Source organism: Capricornis sumatraensis, chromosome 8 (genome assembly GCF_032405125.1).
Source record: "Capricornis sumatraensis isolate serow.1 chromosome 8, serow.2, whole genome shotgun sequence".
NCBI classification, from domain to species: Eukaryota; Metazoa; Chordata; class Mammalia; order Artiodactyla; family Bovidae; genus Capricornis; species Capricornis sumatraensis.
Genome location: NC_091076.1, coordinates 29,359,850 through 29,377,248, shown reverse-complemented (window position 1 = coordinate 29,377,248; position 17,399 = coordinate 29,359,850). Strand labels below are relative to the sequence as shown.

Sequence of the window (17,399 nt, the reverse complement as noted above, 5' to 3'; positions counted from 1 at the left end):
CTTGAGGAACATGAATAGGAGAGTGAGAAAACTGACTTGAAACACAACATTTAAAAAACCTAAGATAATGGAATCTTGTCCCATGACTTAATGGCAAATAGAAGGAGAAAAAGCGGTTTGACAGATTTTATTTTCTTGGCTCCAAAATCACTGCAGATGGTGACTGTAGTCATGAAATTAGATGGTTTACCAGTGAACTAAGGCCATCAAGTAAACTTGTAAGTCATAAAGATTAGAAAGGAAATGTTAAAACACTCTTTATTCAAGGAAGGCACAATCTTATTAGCAAAAATTCCTATGGAATCTACAGGAATACCAATATGTGAGATTAGTGGTATTACAGCATAAAAGATCAATATATAAAAGTCATTATGTTTTTATGTAACTAGAATAATGCATTCTGAAAATTAAGACAAATTACATTTGAAATAACATCAAAACTAACATAATAGTCAAGGATAAATTTAGAAAATAAAATATGAGAAAAAATTATAAAGCATTGCTTAGATAAACTAAACAAATTTAACTAAACAGAGATATATCATGTTCATGGATTGTAAGACTCATTGATAGAAATTCTTGCAATTTGATGTATGAACTCAATGCAATTCCCATGAAAATCTCAAAAGAATACTTAGTACAAATTGACAAGTTGACTTTAAAATTAGCATATTATCATAGCAAGGGGTATCAGTAAGAACATTCAGATACATAATTCAGTGGTTTCAATCAAGAGTGATTTTGCCCCCGCACCAGGGGGACATTTGGCAATATCTTGCAGACATTTTGGCATGCATAACTGGGTAGAGTCTAGGAATGAAGCTGAGCATCCTATACAGCACAGGGTCACCTTCCATAAGAAAGTTTGGCCCCAAAATGCAAATAATGCTGAGTTTCAGAAATCTTCATTTAACTGCAACAAAAGAAATAGATTAATACACCCATTCCCTAAGTTGGGGTATACTGTATGATCAAAGCAAAAAGATTCAGTGATAAAGAAGAAAAAGTACCTAACTCACCTGTGAAGAGTACATAATGGACACTGCCATCTCTGACTATAGACAATCTCTATTTTGCATTATTACATGTCTTAAAATTTTTCTTTTTTTTATGGCACTTTATTCCAGTATTCAATTAACTGATCATGACCACACTTTACCAGCAATAATAGCCATTTGCCTATGCTAATAATATGGTCTAAGGCATTAAACATAATTTTACAAAACCATATTCTCCGATAATAAAATTTCACATTTCTTATATTTTGTTGGATTTGGCTGTAGCTTTTCTACACTAAAATTTTATATTAGGAACATTTTTAAATGGTTGGCTTACTTTGGTATTCTTATCTCTACAGTGGTAAATTTGTCAATTTTCTCCCTTTATTAGACAACACAAAAGCCCTAAAGTCTCTAATAGCTATGTAATTCAAGTCTTTGAACTTCTGTGCTTCTCAGAGACCAGATTGCTTTGGGAAATTTTTCCATCAGCATGTAACAGTAAAATTGATCAACTGCATCTCAATTAAAATGTACAAATTTGATTTTCTTCTGAAAAGTGATCATTTGTCTCTGAGGTAATATAAAACTCATGTTTCTTGGATATGGTATGTACAATGTGTCATTTTACTATTCATATAATAGGAAATGGTGTGTCTTAAGCTTGGATATTGAAATTCTAACAACTCTAGCATCTGGGTTTCTTTCCTTGTACCACCAGGTAATTCTCTGACTCCAGCTGGATATCTTATGATTAAATTACATCTGACACCATCTACCTAGAGATACCCTCAGTTCTCAAAGACTCAGTCCTACAAGAGTTTCCCTCCCACCCCTACTTCTGATGCCAACTACATGTCCGGGTGGCCACCTGTGCTTCCGACCTACCAGTTATAGATTGGAGGTCCTAACAACCCACTCGTTGGGTTCGAATGATTTGCTAGAGTGACTCCAGAACTTAGGAAACCAATTTGCTTGCTGCTACTGCTGCTGCTGCTGCTAAGTCGCTTCAGTCGTGTCCGACTCTGTGTGACCCCAGAGACGGCAGCCCACCAGGCTCCGCCATCCCAGGCAAGAACGCTGGAGTGGGTCGCCGTTTCCTTCTCCAATACATGAAAGTGAAAGGTGAAAATGAAGTCGCTCAGTCGTGTCCGACTCTTAGCGACCCCATGGACTGCAGCCTACCAGGCTCCTCCGTCCATGGGATTTTCCAGGGAGGCGTACTAGAGTGGGATGCCATACCATTATTAACATGGGCATAATTTAGGAACAGCAAGATGGAGGCCATAGATGCATAGGGCACAGTATGTAGGAAGAAGCACAGAATTAGCATCCTTGTTCTCTCTGGGCACACTACTCTCCATGTATTCACCAACCCAGGAGCTCTCTGAACCTTCTCCTTTGGTATTTTTATGGAGGCTTCATTATATAGACATGATTAATTTAATCATTGTCCATCGTCATTGTTGATCTAGTCAGCCTCCAGCCCCTCTCCCCTCCTTGGAGGTTGATGTGGGTCTGAAAGTTACAACTATGTAATCACTTGGTTGGTTGATTTCCTTGGTAACTAGCCCCCATTCTATGTGCTTCCAAAAGTGACCTCATTAACATAAACTGAGGTGTGGGTCAAAGGGATTTGTTATGAATATCAAGAAGCCTTTATCTCACTTAGGAAAATCCAAGGGTTTTTGGAGCATATTTCATAGTATAAACCACAGCATTGTATACGTGAAAACAAATTCTTGTTTTAGTCGACCAACATTAAGATTCCAAAACGAAATTTCATATAATACATGAAATAATATAATAAATATTCCTGTGGTCTTTTGCCACATGCCAAGTTGGATTTTATCAACAACCTCAGATATCCATATGATACCACTCTAATAGCAAAAGTGAAGAGGGACTAAAAAGGTTTTTGATGAAGGTGAAAGGAGAGTGAAAAAGCTGGCTTAAAACTCAACATTCAAAAAGCTAAAATCATGGCATCTGGTCCCATCACTTCATGGCAAAAAGAAAAGGAAAAAGTGGAAACAGTGACAGATTTTATTTTCTTGGACTCCGAGTCATGTGGACGGTGACTGCAGCCATGAAATTAATTAAAAGATGCTTGCTCTTTGGAAGGAAAACTGTGAAAAACCTAGACAGCATATTAAAAAGCAGAGACATCACTTTGCCAACAAAGGTCCAGACAGTCAAAGCTTTGCTTTTCCAAGAGTCATGTATGGATGTGAGAGCTGGATCATAAATGAAGCTGAGTGCTGAAGACTGATGTTTTTGAATTGTGGCGCTTGAGAAGACTCGAGAGTCCTTTGGACTGCAAGGAGATGAAACCAGTCAATCCTAAAGGAAATCTACCCTGAATATTCATTGGAAGGACTGATGCTGAAGCTGCAGCTCCAATACTTTGGCCACTTGATGCAAAGAACTGACTCACTGGAAAAGACCCTGATGCTGGGAAGCATTAAAGGCAAAAGTGAGAAGGGAGGCGCAGAGGATGAGATGGTTAGATAGCATCACCAAATTAATGGGCATGAATTTGAGCAAACTCCAAGAGATAGCTAAGAACAGAGGAGCCTGGCGTACTAGAGTCCATGGGGTCACAAATAGCCAGACAAAACTTAGCGAGTCAACAACAACTTGGATTTTACGTCAAGGTTTGAATTTGTGAGCCATAAGAAGTTGAAACACATACTCAATATCATAACTTGTAGTTCATTTAATGATTATCATCTAATTAAAATCCATCTTCTCTCCAACTCTATCACATTATTTTCTTGCCAGCATTATTATATTAATGTAGCATTTCTTCACAGTAGTATTTTCTTTACAAATACTTGGGTAAAATGCAGCAGGTTAGCAATTATAAACTGACTGCCATTTACAAAATCTGTGAGATTCATTGATTGCTGCTCTCCTGCATCATTCTATAACTGGCTAAAAGGTCACTTTCATTGATGAAAGTGTACTAGGAGGCAGGGCAATAGAAGGTATTGATGAAATGTCTACAGGGAGAAAATGCAATTGTGATTGCTGTGAAATTCCACTTGGGAATCTGTTTTAAACTTCACAGTTGAGAGGTAATTTCGTTTGTTTTCTCCTGCTTAGAAGTCAGTGTTTTAAACCATAGGTGATTGCTACAGGATGCTGCAATGACAGTTTCCAAATTGCTTTCCAGCAGATATGATTGGAGCAATATAGACTCTTTTCTGCTACTCCTTATTTTAACTGAAACTTACCTTTCTCCAGGACCATATGCATTTCCATTTTTCTCCAGTAAAGGATAATAATGGGAATAGCTGCCATTTGTTGATAAATTACCAGTGTCTAGTCCTCTGCTTAGCGTTTCACAGAATTGCCTTTTTTATCAGAACCATAATCTCCTAGTTTAGACTTTATTGCTCCAATGTTATAGAACTTGAGATTCAGAATACTTTAACAAATTGTTTGATGTTAGATACATAGTGCGTAGGAGAATTTGGGTCTAATACTTGCTCTTAACCACTGATGTTTCTGCTCCCTACATAACATAACCCCATGAAATGGAGGGAGCATCAGTATTCTTAGGCATTATTACCACTTCCTATTCACAGTATCTCTACACTCATGCATAAGAATGGAATTTTGTGAATAGCATATCATCCTGCTATGCTTCTATATATCATTATTTTATTAATACCATCCACAAATCTCCTGGTTTATTTCACTATCTATACTTAGCCTTTGTCCATGAACTTGGATGATTTCAATATTCATGTTGACAATCTACTTTATATTTTAATGCTAACAATTCTTAATCACTTCTCCAATGTCCTGCACATCCACTCTAGCAAGCTATACCCTGGGATGTGCCTAGGCATAACCATTGAACCCAAAATGCTTTAAATACGAAACTTCAACATCTTACTCAGAACACAACCAATTGTTCATATCTATTACTTTTACTACTTCTTTATTTTCTTTCATATCTCAACTTTTTATTTTTATCTCAGTCTATTAACTCTGCTATTCTTAATCATCATCTCAACATAGCAAAATGATAGCATCAAAAATAAATAATTCCTTGTGTTCTCTCTTAACAACTATGTGTTAGGCATTTTACACACTATCACAACAGAAGAATTATAGAGCAAAACACCCAAATTCAGAGAGGACATAAATTGTATAACTAGAATTAGAACACGCGTCCACTATATGATTCCAAAGTCATCTTCCTTTCACTACACAAAAACAAAGATACAGTCTACTTTAATTTTATATCACCCTTTTGATCATATCTGTTCTCACCTGTCTTGCAGAGTTCAACCTCTAAATTATTTATTCCAATGAAAGTTGGTTCTAGGTGGCTTGGGGGGAGGGATAGCAAATAATTAGTATTATAATGGTTTTTGACCCTTCAAAAGGTGTAATATACATAAAGAGTATATAGTATTTAAATATTATTAGGAGGGGAAGTAAAAAAAATAAAAAGACTACTTAGAGAGAGAAGAGAGGTAGAGAAACACTGCCATCATCTTTTCAAACTACAGCATATCCAGTATTGTGCTTAATTTCTCTGTATTACTCAAGTCAACTCATTTGTTTAAACACTCCAAACTACTGTTCCTTCAATTATTCAAACCTCTCAGCAAACAAGTAGATGTAAGAACACACACATGGATGCACATATGTGACAAATGATCTTGTATCCTTCCTATGGAGAAATCTGAAGTTTCAGGTGAGAGATTTCTCAACAGTCTGCCCCTCCTTACTTGTCATCGCATTATAGGAACCTACACTCATGCTCACACATTTTCCCTTTCTTAATAGAAGATATATTTCTCTGTATTTGTTTTCTGAAATGATACAGTATCTTACTCCATCACATTATTTCTCTATTAATTTTCTTTTTTTCTTCTATTTTCTTTTACTTACATAAAACTGCATATGCCAGGAGTCAGTGGAGAATGAAAATAGAAAAGAAGACATATACGTGAGTGTGTGTAAGATCCATATGAGGAAAACTACAAAAATTTGATGAACAAAATCAAAGACAACCAAATGCGTAGAGTGCTATTTCATGCTCACAAACAGGAAGACTCAATTTCATCTGGATGTCAGTTTAGGAAGATATTATTTTGTCATCTTTGATTTTGTCCATCAAAGTTTTATAGTGTTCTTCACATGGATCTTGCACATATTTTGTTAGATTTACACCTAAGCGTTCTATTTTGGGAGTCACTAAGGTAAATGGTATTGTGTTTTTAATTTTGGTTTCCACTTGTTCATTACTGGTGTATAGGAAATGGATTTGATTTTATATACCAATCTTATATCCTGCAACCTTGTTATAATCACTTATCAGTTCCAGATATTTTGGTGATTCCCTCAAACATAGACAACCATGACATTTGCAAATAAAAGCATTTTTATTTCAGTGATTTAAGCAAAATTGCTGAAATAAATACTGAGTGAGTGAGGTCACTCAGTCATGTCCAATTCTTTGTGACCCCATGGACTGTAGCAGGCTCCTACATCTATGGGATTTTCCAAGCAAGAATACTGGAGTGGATTGCCATTTCCTTCTCCAGGAGATCTTCCCAACCCAGGGATTGAACCCGGGTCTCCTGCATTGCAGGCAGACGCTTTACCCTCTGAGCCACCAGGGAAGTCTATTTAAGCAAATGGAGGTTATTTTTATCACATAACAGAAATTCTGAAAGTAGGCCATTGCTGTCATTGGTTTAATAGCTTAGCAATGTCAGGGGCTATAGGTCCTTAGTTGTTTCGGTCTTTATCCCCAGGTATAGATGAGTGTATACAGAGTGTATATGCAAATGAATTGGAAAATTGTATTCACAAAATATTTGCATATGGATATTATAGCAGTATTATTTCTAATGCCAAAACATAGAGGCAATCAATATGTCCTTCAGTAAGTAAATGGATCAACACACTGTGATTCACCCAGAAAAAAGAAATACTATTTATCACTAAAAAGATACGAGTAATGAGGCTATGAAAAGACATGGAAGAAATTAAATGCATATTATTAAGTGAAGGAAGCTACTCTAAATAGACTACCTGCTGTATGATTCAAACTATATGGCATTCTGACAAAGACAAAACTAGGATACAGTAAACAGATCAGTGGTTTTCTGCCTAGGAGAAATGGAAGGTCAAAAAGACATACTCCAGAGGAGTTTTGGTCAGTGAATCTATTCTGTAAAACAATATAATGTTAGATGCAAGCCATTAAACATTTTTCCAAACTCGCAGAATGTACAACACCAAGAGTTTTTCTAATATATAAACCATGGACTTTGGTGATTATGCTGTGTCAAAGCAGAGACATTACTTTGCCGACTAAGGTCTGTCTAGTCAAGGCTATGGTTTTTCCAGTGGTCATGTATGGATGTGAGAGTTGGACTGTGAAGAAGGCTGAGCACCGAAGAATTGATGCTTTTGAAGTGTGGTGTTGGAGAAGACTCTTGAGAGTCCCTTGGACTGCAAGGAGATCCAACCAGTCCATTCTGAAGGTGATCAACCCTAGGATTTCTTTGGAAGGAATGACGCTAAAGCTGAAACTCCAGTACTTTGGCCAGCTAATGCGAAGAGTTGACTCATTGGAAAAGACTCTGACGCTGGGTGGGATTGGGGGCAGGAGGAGAAGGGGACGACTGAGGATGAGATGGCTGGATGGCGCCACTGACTCAATGGATGTGAGTCTGAGTGAACTCCGGGAGTTGGTGATGGACAGGGAGGCCTGGCATGCTGAGATTCACAGGGTCGCAAATAGTCAGACACGACTGAGTGACTGAACTGAACTGAACTGAACTGAATGTCAGTTTATCAGCGTAATTAATGTATCACTCTGGTGGGAGATGTTTTTAGTGGAGAGGCTGTATATGTGTTGGGGGTGGGAGTATATGGGAAATCTCTATACCTTTCATTCAATTTTGCTGTGAAAGTAAAACTTATCTAGCAAATAGTTTATTTAAAAATCATAACAGAAAGCATCATTCACTAAATACCTCTTATCTACCATGTCTCTGTTTATAGTGCTTAGAACACAACAGCAAATACAGAAACCTGTCCTGGAGCAAATGGCACTGAGCTTATGCTATTTTCTAGTGGAGAGACATTGATATCTTAGTTCATTGTGATCCTTTTTACCAAAGACTAGCACCATCTATACTGTGTTGTATGTGTCTGTTACATACTAAACTAGATGGGGAAAACTGAGAGGAAAAATCAAATATTTTTAATGCTTGTTACCATTAGAGTGGCAATGCCTTATTCCCCAAATCCTATCTTTATTTAAGTTTGATTGATCTTTTGAAACTTTTCTTTGTTTTATATTTCTTTCCTGAGTTTTATATTTAAATTTTAATTGTTTTATATAAATATTATATATATATATATATATATATATAGAGAGAGAGAGAGAGAGATTATTTTGAGCATCCAAGGTGGCACTAGTGGTGAAGAATCTGCCTGCCAATGCAGGAGACCTTAGATATGCAAGTTCAATCCCCTGAAGAAGGAAATGGCAACCTACTCCAATATTCTTGCCTGGAAAATTCTGTGGACAGAGAAGTCTGTAGGCTATTGACCATGGGGTCACAAAGAGTTGGACCTGACTGAGCGTGCACTCACATACAAATTGATTATTTCAATATTTCTTAACAATGAGAAAAATAAAGTCCCAATGCGATTAATAACTTGCCCAAATTCAACAGCAACTGTATGGCTCTTGGAATCAGCCTGTTGTTCCCCATTCTGCATATCTACCAGCTTAATTTGTATGCTGCTGCTGCTGCTGCTAAGTTGCTTCAGTTGTAACCTACTCTGTGCGACCCCATAGATGGCAGCCCACCGGGCTCCTCTGTCCCTGGAATTCTCCAGGCAAGAATACTGGAGTCGGTTGCTATTTCCTTCTCGAGGCTTTCTTTATTATATTCATTATGTGCTCTTCAATTATAAAATGTAAGAGAGACCACAACATAATCAATGAGATCGCAAGCCACACTATGTTTGATAATTTTCCCACAGATTTCAGGTTGATAAAGACAAGCTAGAGAGATATATTAGGAACATAGTATTCCATTAAAGTGAAGAGAATGTCACTCTTCTGTGTAAGCATGAAAATTGTAAACGGTTTTTTAAAAGCTACACCTTTAAAGAAGATTACTGCATAGATGCAATAGAGAGAAAAAATAAAAGGTGAGTATAGAAGCACAAAGCTTTTAAGAGTAAGAGTCTCAGAATTTTAACTATTTTCAAAGAGCATTTTAACATTTAAGCCAATTTTGATTTTGATTTCTAGATCTCATATGCCATTTGTTTCCCAAGAATTCAATGTAGGATATACTACTTTACAATTTTTTTTTTCAGATTTCAATGGAGAAAATCAAATTGAATAGTGGGACATACACAAACACTCAGTGCTTTTAGAAGCTAAATAAAAAAGAATATATTTGAAACTTATTGGGCTTCCCTGGTGGCTCAGTGGTAAAGAATCCGCCTGTAAAGCAGGTGACACATGAGACAAAGGTTTGATCCCTGGGTCAGGAAAATCCCCTGGAAGAGGGCAAGGCAACCCACTGTGGTATTCTTGCCTGAAAAATCCCATGGACAGAGGAGCCTGGCAGGCTACAGTTCATAAGATCGCAAAGAGTTGGGCACAGCTGAGCATACACAGCAGCAGAGACGCAAAGTGATACTGCTAAAAGGATAATGACAAAGGAATCAGAGAGGCTGTGGTTAAAGTCTAGGAAGTACACATTCAAGAAAATTAGTTCATCTCTCTGAATTTTTATTTTTTTCTTCAAAATAATTGTTTTAAAAGATAAAATTTATGTAGAACCTCTGAGGGCCTGATATGTACTTCACCTCCACATATTAGCTATATTTATTCATATGCTAAGCAATGAACAACAAATGCCTGCCTAAGAAACATAAATCTAGAAAGAAAGATATGCACAAAATCAGGCAACTACAGGGTAGGGTGACAGCAATCTAGATGAGAAAAATGCATGGTGTTAAGAGAATACACAGGAGAAGCCTGAAGATATGCACGAAAACATCCAGGAGGAGGCAATATCTGAGCTGGATGAGGATGAAAAGAATTAGCCAGGTGAGGAAGGAGACAGAAAAGCATTCTAAAGCGAGAGGAAATAGCTCTGAGTAACCCAGAGTCAAGGCATATTGCAGCAGCCCCCCACTACTGGCCTCTAAGAGTAGATCCTGGTGGATAAGAGATACTGAGGCTGGAGAGGAGGACAAGGTCAAATTATCCAGTTTAGGATGAACCCGAATTTGATCCATCCATCATCTTTTGCCTCAAGAAAGAGTTAGGGAGAAGGGTAGAGTTAAAATATCAATCATGGAGAACAGTTGCTACTTCAGCACTGAAACAGGGGCCAGGAAGACCCTTTTGGTCCAGGATTTCATCCCTAGAAGCTGGGTCCTTACATGTCTTAGGCAAGTAGGATAAGACCAGCGTGGTGGGGCTCTTGAGAACTCAGCAGAGTAGATTTATGATGAAAATATTTCAACATTTAGAAAACCCATTTTAATCATTTTTTGTGTACCACTTAAATATCAGTTCTAGATTTAAAGACTGGTAAGTTAAATCATGGCTTAAATTTATTTTTTGCTCTGAACTCACATTACTGTTGGACTTCCCTGGTGGCTCAGACGGTAAAGTGTGTGTCTACAATGCTGGAGACCCGAGTTCAATCCGTGGGTTGGAAAGATCCCCTGGAGAAGGAAATCACAATCTACTCCAGTACTATTGCCTGGAAAATCCCATGGACAGAGGAGCCTGGTAGGCTACAGTCCATGGGGTTGCAAGGGTCAGACATGACTGAGCGACTTCACTGACTTCACATTACCGTAGTTGAATATTCTGCTCCTGTTCTGTGTTTGAGTGCGTGTGTCTGTGCCACTGTTTCACAGTCCAGCTTTCACTAAACAGGCCGGATTTTATTTTTTAATTTTATTAATGCCGAATTCCACTGCAAATGTGCATTTTTCTAGGTCTGGGGTTGGCAAACGTTTTTTTCAACAGTCAGATAATAAATACACTAAGTTTTGTAGTCCAAAAAATAAATAAAAATTACATGTTTATTTGAATTAAACTACATTAAATTTACAATTTCAAATTAAATGTATCACATTAAATTGGTGATTCTTGCACCATGAATACTGTGTCATCCAGCCAAATTGACCTACATATCAGAGATAATCACATTTGTATAGAACCTTGACATTTTCAAAACACTTTTGCACTATCAAATATAATCCTCACAATATGGGGAAGAAAATGGAACATGGGTGTGTGCTAAGTCACTTCGGTCGTGTCCAGCTCTTTGCGACCCTATGGCCTGCTCCTCTGTCTATGGGGTTCTCTAGGCAAGATTGCTGGAGTGGGTTGTCATGTCCTCCACCAGAGAAAATCAGAGAAAATTTACACGTTTCAGGTGAACCTTCATTGCTGCAATATTTTTAGGAACAAAAGGGGGAAAGTATTACCATTACCCCTACTTTGTAAATGAGAAACTTGAGACCTGGGAGATAAAATCTATCTTGACAGCTAAAATGAGTTTGATATCTCTCGACTGAAATATATGAATAAATGTACATATAGGGATGAAGATTTTAAATTAAAGAACGTTCACAAATGTTTCATGTTTCAATCATTATGGTTAAGGAGAAAACTAGAAATTACTTTCTTCTGAGGTCTCTAAAGCATATACATTTTTGAACCAGATTTTATCTCAAAAGTGACTTCCAGTACACCATTTTTATAAGGAGCTGAAAAAATTAGAATCTGGTTTTGGAATCAGTGGCTGAAATATGTCTTTTTAGTAGAATTTTGAAACTAGAATTCACAAAAATACTTTTGAAGTGACAAGAGAGAAGAAGAAGAGTTACAAATGAGAACAGTAGAAGAATATGAGTAAAAGAATGCCCACTTCTAGGAAAACTGTTTCAAAACATTCTTACAGTAGAAGATACTACTAACATTAATTGCTCTAAACAATTATCGCCCTGAGGTTACAGAAGATACTTTACTTTTGTACATATAGAACTATGTTAGTTACGGCACATACATATACAAGTACTACGGAAAATATTATGTTTCAAATTAAAGAAAGCATCTTTGAAAGTCAAAAAATAAGATTCACTAAAAATATCTTCTAGTTTAGTACACTTGGCAAGTTTCTTTTTTTTTTTTTAACTTGTGCCTACAATACATTATATGTAAAAATAGTGTGATGTGTTGTGATAAGGCAGAAATAGCACAATTTTAAAAAATAGAAGAAAAGAGAGAGAAAAAGAGGAAAGCAGAAAAAAATTCATTGATTAGTAAATAGAACTTAGGGTCTTCCCAAGTGGCTCAGTGGTAGTGAATCTACTTGCCAGTGCAGGAGATATGGTTTTGATCCCTGTGCCAGGAAGATCCCCTGGAGTAGGAAATCACAAACCACTCTAGAATTCTTGCCTGTTAAATCCCATGAACAAGAGGAGCCTGGTGGGTTACAGTCCATGGGGTCCCAAAACCGTCAGACATGACTTAGTGATTAAACAACAACAACACGTAGAACTTAAATGATTCTATTGAAACTGACAAGCAGTTATTACATTAAGTAAGATTGCTGAATTTCCCAGGTGTCAGTTTCCTGGTACAGCAGAGCTGTAGAGAGGGTTTTTGACTCATTTGTGGCCTCTTACTCAAGTACATCATAGGAGCATCTCAATGCTAAGGAAAACTGTGTTCTTAAGAATTCAAATTCCCCAACCTGGATGCATGAGAGCCAGTTATAGCATCTTAAGTGATTTCAATTGTTACCTGTCAGTCTTTGATACGGTACACATTAACATCAGAGATATGGTCTTCATATACGGGAGGGAAGAGTCCTCCAACATATAGTTAATACTCACTATTTTTCATCACAGAGCAAAACCCAACCCTGGATTCAGAAAAGGAAGTCTCCCCCACTCCTTGTGTGAACACTTTTGTCTTCCACATCTCATCATTAAAATCCTCTGTTTTGGAGTTATAGTAGGTCATTGTTAAAATGTTAAGCACACATTACCTACTGGATGGAGAGAAAAGGTCCCTGTGGAGCTTTAAAACATGACTAAGTGAGGTAAGCAAAAAACAAACCCATATATTTGTTGGCCGCCCTCACAGACAACTCAATTTGAGAACAATGTTTACCACTTCTCTGTATTTCACTCCCTGCTGCTGCTGCTAAGTCACTTCAATCGTGTCCGATTCTGTTTGACCCCATAGACGGGAGCCCACAAGGCTCCCCCGTCCCTGGGATTCTCCAGGCAAGAACAATGGAGTGGGGTGCCATTTGCTTCTCCGATGCATGAAAGTGAAAAGTGAAAGTGAAGTCTCTCAGTCATATCCAACTGTTTGTGACCCCATGGACTGCAGCCCACCAGGCTCTGTCCATGGGATTCTCTAGGCAAGAGTACTGGAGTGCAGTGCCATTGCCTTCTCCAATTTCAATCCCTAGATATGGCTTACATTTATTCCAGCTCAATCCTAGTGCAGGAAGGTGTAACCTGACCCAGCTTGAATTCCCTAGTGCTCTGTGCTCACATGACTCCTCTGGATTCCATTCCAGCAGTGGGTGATGGGGCAGGAAAAGGAAGAAAGGAAAAGATGGTGGGCTTCAAGGATCTGTCTTTGTCATTCTTGTTGTTTAGTTTCTAAATCGTGTCCTATAGTATTGCGAATCCACGGACTGTAGCCCACCAAGCTCTTATGTCCATGAGATTTCCCAGGCAAGAATACTGGAGAGGGTTGCCATTTCCTTCTCCAGGGGATCTTCCTGACCCAGGGATCGAACTCACATTGTGTACTTGGCAGACAGATTCTTTATCACTGATCCATCTGGAAAGCCCTCCCATGTTATACATTGAATAAAGTTAGCTCACTGTTATCTTAAAAAGCCAAAAGCTTTCACCTCAGAAATTTGTTGCAAATTTGACTCTATCAAATTCTCAAAATAACAAGATTGTTTGGGGGCCATTTTGCAGAAAAAATAAGCTTTGAGAAGATTAACAGAATACATACATTTGGTTTTATTGGTTTTATTTCATATTTAATGTTCTTTGCACATATCACACATCTACTGATAGTTGAAGTTCTGATCAACTTGCATTTTTTTCTAAGGAAAAGGTATTAAATTGATGTCAATCTATATATTTCAAAAGTAAAATTCCACATATATTAACAATCACAAGGTGGACACATTTTATCAAAACCCAAGTATTTTTGTTGTTTTTCTCCAAGTCGTGTCGGACTCTTTGTGATGCCATAGACTGCAGGACACCAGGCTTCCTTGTCCCTCACCATCTCTCAGAGTTTGCCCAAACTCATGTCCATTGAATTGATGATGCCATCCAATCACCTCATCCTCTGTCACCTTCTTCTCCTTCTGCCTTCAGTCTTTCCCAGCATCAGGGTCTTTTCCAGTGAGTCAGCTCTTCTTATCAGGTGGTCAAAGTACTGGAGCTTCAGCTTCAGCATCAATCCTTCCCGTGAGTATTCAGGGTTGATTTCCTTTAGGATTGACTGGTTTGATCTCCTTGCTGTCCAACAGACTCTCAAGAGTCTTCTCTAGCACCACAATTCGAAAGCATCAATTCTTTGGCGCTCTGCCTTTTTATGGTCCAACTCTCACATCTGTACATGACTATGGGGAAAACCACAGCCTTGACTATATGGATCTTTGTCGTCACACTGATACCTTTACTTTTGAATACACAGCCTAGGCTTGCCATAGCTTTCCTGCCAAGCAGCAATCGTCTTCTTCCCAATATACTTCTAACCCAAGTGACTCTCTCAATATCAGACAACTAAAGCACATAGAAATAAATCCCACGTGTATCTGTGTATATGGCGTGTGTGTGTGTAATTATTTGTTTTACATTAGGTCTTATACTATTAATATATAAGAGTGTCTCAAAGATTTGGTTCAACTCCTTATTTGGTAGATGAAGAAAATGTGGCTCACTTAGGTTAAGAAAGTTATAGTTTACTCATCTAGTGGACATAATTGACACCTTAAGTCAGGTGTTCATGATTCCATTAGTCTTTCTACTATGAAAGATTCTCTGTACATTCTCATGTACAGATAAGGGAACATATCTTGAGTGAGAGAGAAAGATCCATCATGGCAGTTAAAAACTTTTATTGTCATATGGCTAGTTAGTGAAGGATAGGACTGAAAACTGGGTCTCTGTTTGCTTTCTCAAGAGTTTTTCCAGTATACCAGGCTGGTGCTTGATCTTCTCTTTTCAAGATCTGTATTACTTTAACTCGCTAGCATTTGGAACAATGGGAAAGATAACTGTGTTTTATAGGAACTAATGTCTGCACATCAGATAAAACGGGAGCTTTCAATGCAAAAAGATTTGGGAAAAATATTTTTTATGAGATTAAGTTAAATTTCTTGGTCTCACTTGTCTGTGTGTGGCTGAGTGATGGTATATGTATTGCTTTATTCAATTTGTTTTTGCCAGGCTGTACAACTATAAGAAGCAAAATACTTGGACTTAGCTGGTCAACTCATACAAAGTACTTGTAACTATCTAATAAATATTATTATTATATTGCACTACTGCCTAAACTTTTAATTTGATGATCTATTAAAAAATAAAGAATGAATCTGCTTTTTAGAACAATCCTAAGGAGAACAGTTCCTAATTTGGTATGAGCAGAGGAAGTTTCTCATGTGGCTCTAGGAATCCATATGGCAGCTAGAGAAAAGAGAACTAGTGAGGCAGAGTGAGCAGAAGCATTTCATAAAAGGTGAAATAAAGCATTTATGTCCTGCCTCTGTATTTTTGTTGATTTCAAGTTTTGGACATGGGGGAAGTATAAGGACTGTGGCTAATTTTCATCCTCAAACTTTAACCACAAAACACTAATAGAATTCATTTCAAAAATATTATCACCACAATCATGGAATGTTTAGATAAACACCTACAGTGCCTAAAAGTCTCCTAGGGTAGAGACACATGTTTGGGCTTTCCTGGTAGCTCGGCAGTAAAGAATCTGACTGTCAATGCCAGAGAGGCAGGAGACTTGGGAAGATTACCTGGAGTAGGAAATGGTAACCCACTCCAATATTCTTGCCTGGAGAACCCCATGGACAGAGGAGCCTGGCAGGCTAGAGTCTATAGGGTTGCAAAAAGTCGGACACTACTGAAGTGGCTAAGCAAGCATGCAGAGACACATATTTATCTGGGTTTGTTTGTATGTGTCTGCCTCTTATAACCCAGAATTACTTTTATGACCAAGGACTTCGAGATCTGGCTAAGATGCAAGGAAATTGTTTATACCCTTGCAGGCGCTATCTCTGCCTCTGGGATGTTCAGAGACACACCATTCATACATAGAGTCAGAAAGTTGGATACTTCTGAGTATATGCCTACCCACAATCTGATTAGAGCAAAATTAAATGGTGTTATATCCTTTCTGGGGGTATTTTCTGGCAATCGTGTGGAAAATTATGCAAGATATTCCCTTTGAGCAGTAAACACAGCCTTAGTCTAATGCATCACAATGAAGTGTAATAACACACTTGAAGAAGACCTTCCTTAATTACAGATTATGAAAAATAATAGCGATCGTCTCCTCATTTCACCTAATGCCTCTACATGATGGATCTTCAGTAATGGGTGTGTGCCTGTCTTTGACAGGCTCTATTTTTCCTTCCTGATAGCCCTCTCGTTTATTTCACTGCAACTGTGTCTTCACGAGGCAAGGAAGTGTTTCAGAGGCAGAGTGCAAATAGTAGTTACATCTTTCCCAAGACAAGCCTCGTGGACCAATTAGACCAATTATTGGCCCTTTTCTGAAAAATTCCATCTTCCCTGGTGGCTCAGACGGTAAAAGCGTCTGCCTACAATGCAGGAGACCCAGGTTCGATCCCTGGGTCGGGAAGATCCTCTGGCGAAGGAAATGGCAACCCACTTCAGTACTCTTGAGTGGAAAATCCCACGGACGGAGAAGTGTGGAAGGCTACAATCCATGGGGTCGCAAAGTGTCAGACATGACTGAGCGACTTCACTTTCTATCTGGACAGTTCAGTAGAAAACCACTTGGTTTCCATTTCTTCTGAGCGGCAGTATATTAACTGAGTTGCTCTTGCTATGAAATTGCCTTTTTGGTCCCTATCCTCTAAAACCTGAATCCTGATGATACCAAAGCCAGCTTTTCTAGCCTTCTGTACTTTTATCTACTCTTTCTGGGCTATAAAGCAAGTTTGTAATTTTCAACAAAACTAAATAAAGAAATATGCAAACAAAATATAAAATTACACCCAATGAAAGAAGAACTGATGAAATTAGGATAAAAATGTTTCCTTTTATATTTATTTGATAAGC

General features: G+C 37.9%; 1 non-coding gene across 1 annotated transcript; it reads left to right on the top strand.

The window, feature by feature from the left end:
* Positions 1-16,883: 16,883 nt before the first annotated feature.
* Positions 16,884-16,956, top strand: TRNAC-ACA (transfer RNA cysteine (anticodon ACA)). The gene has a single exon. It is a non-coding gene; the product is annotated as a tRNA-Cys (tRNA).
* The last annotated feature ends 443 nt before the right edge of the window (positions 16,957-17,399 follow it).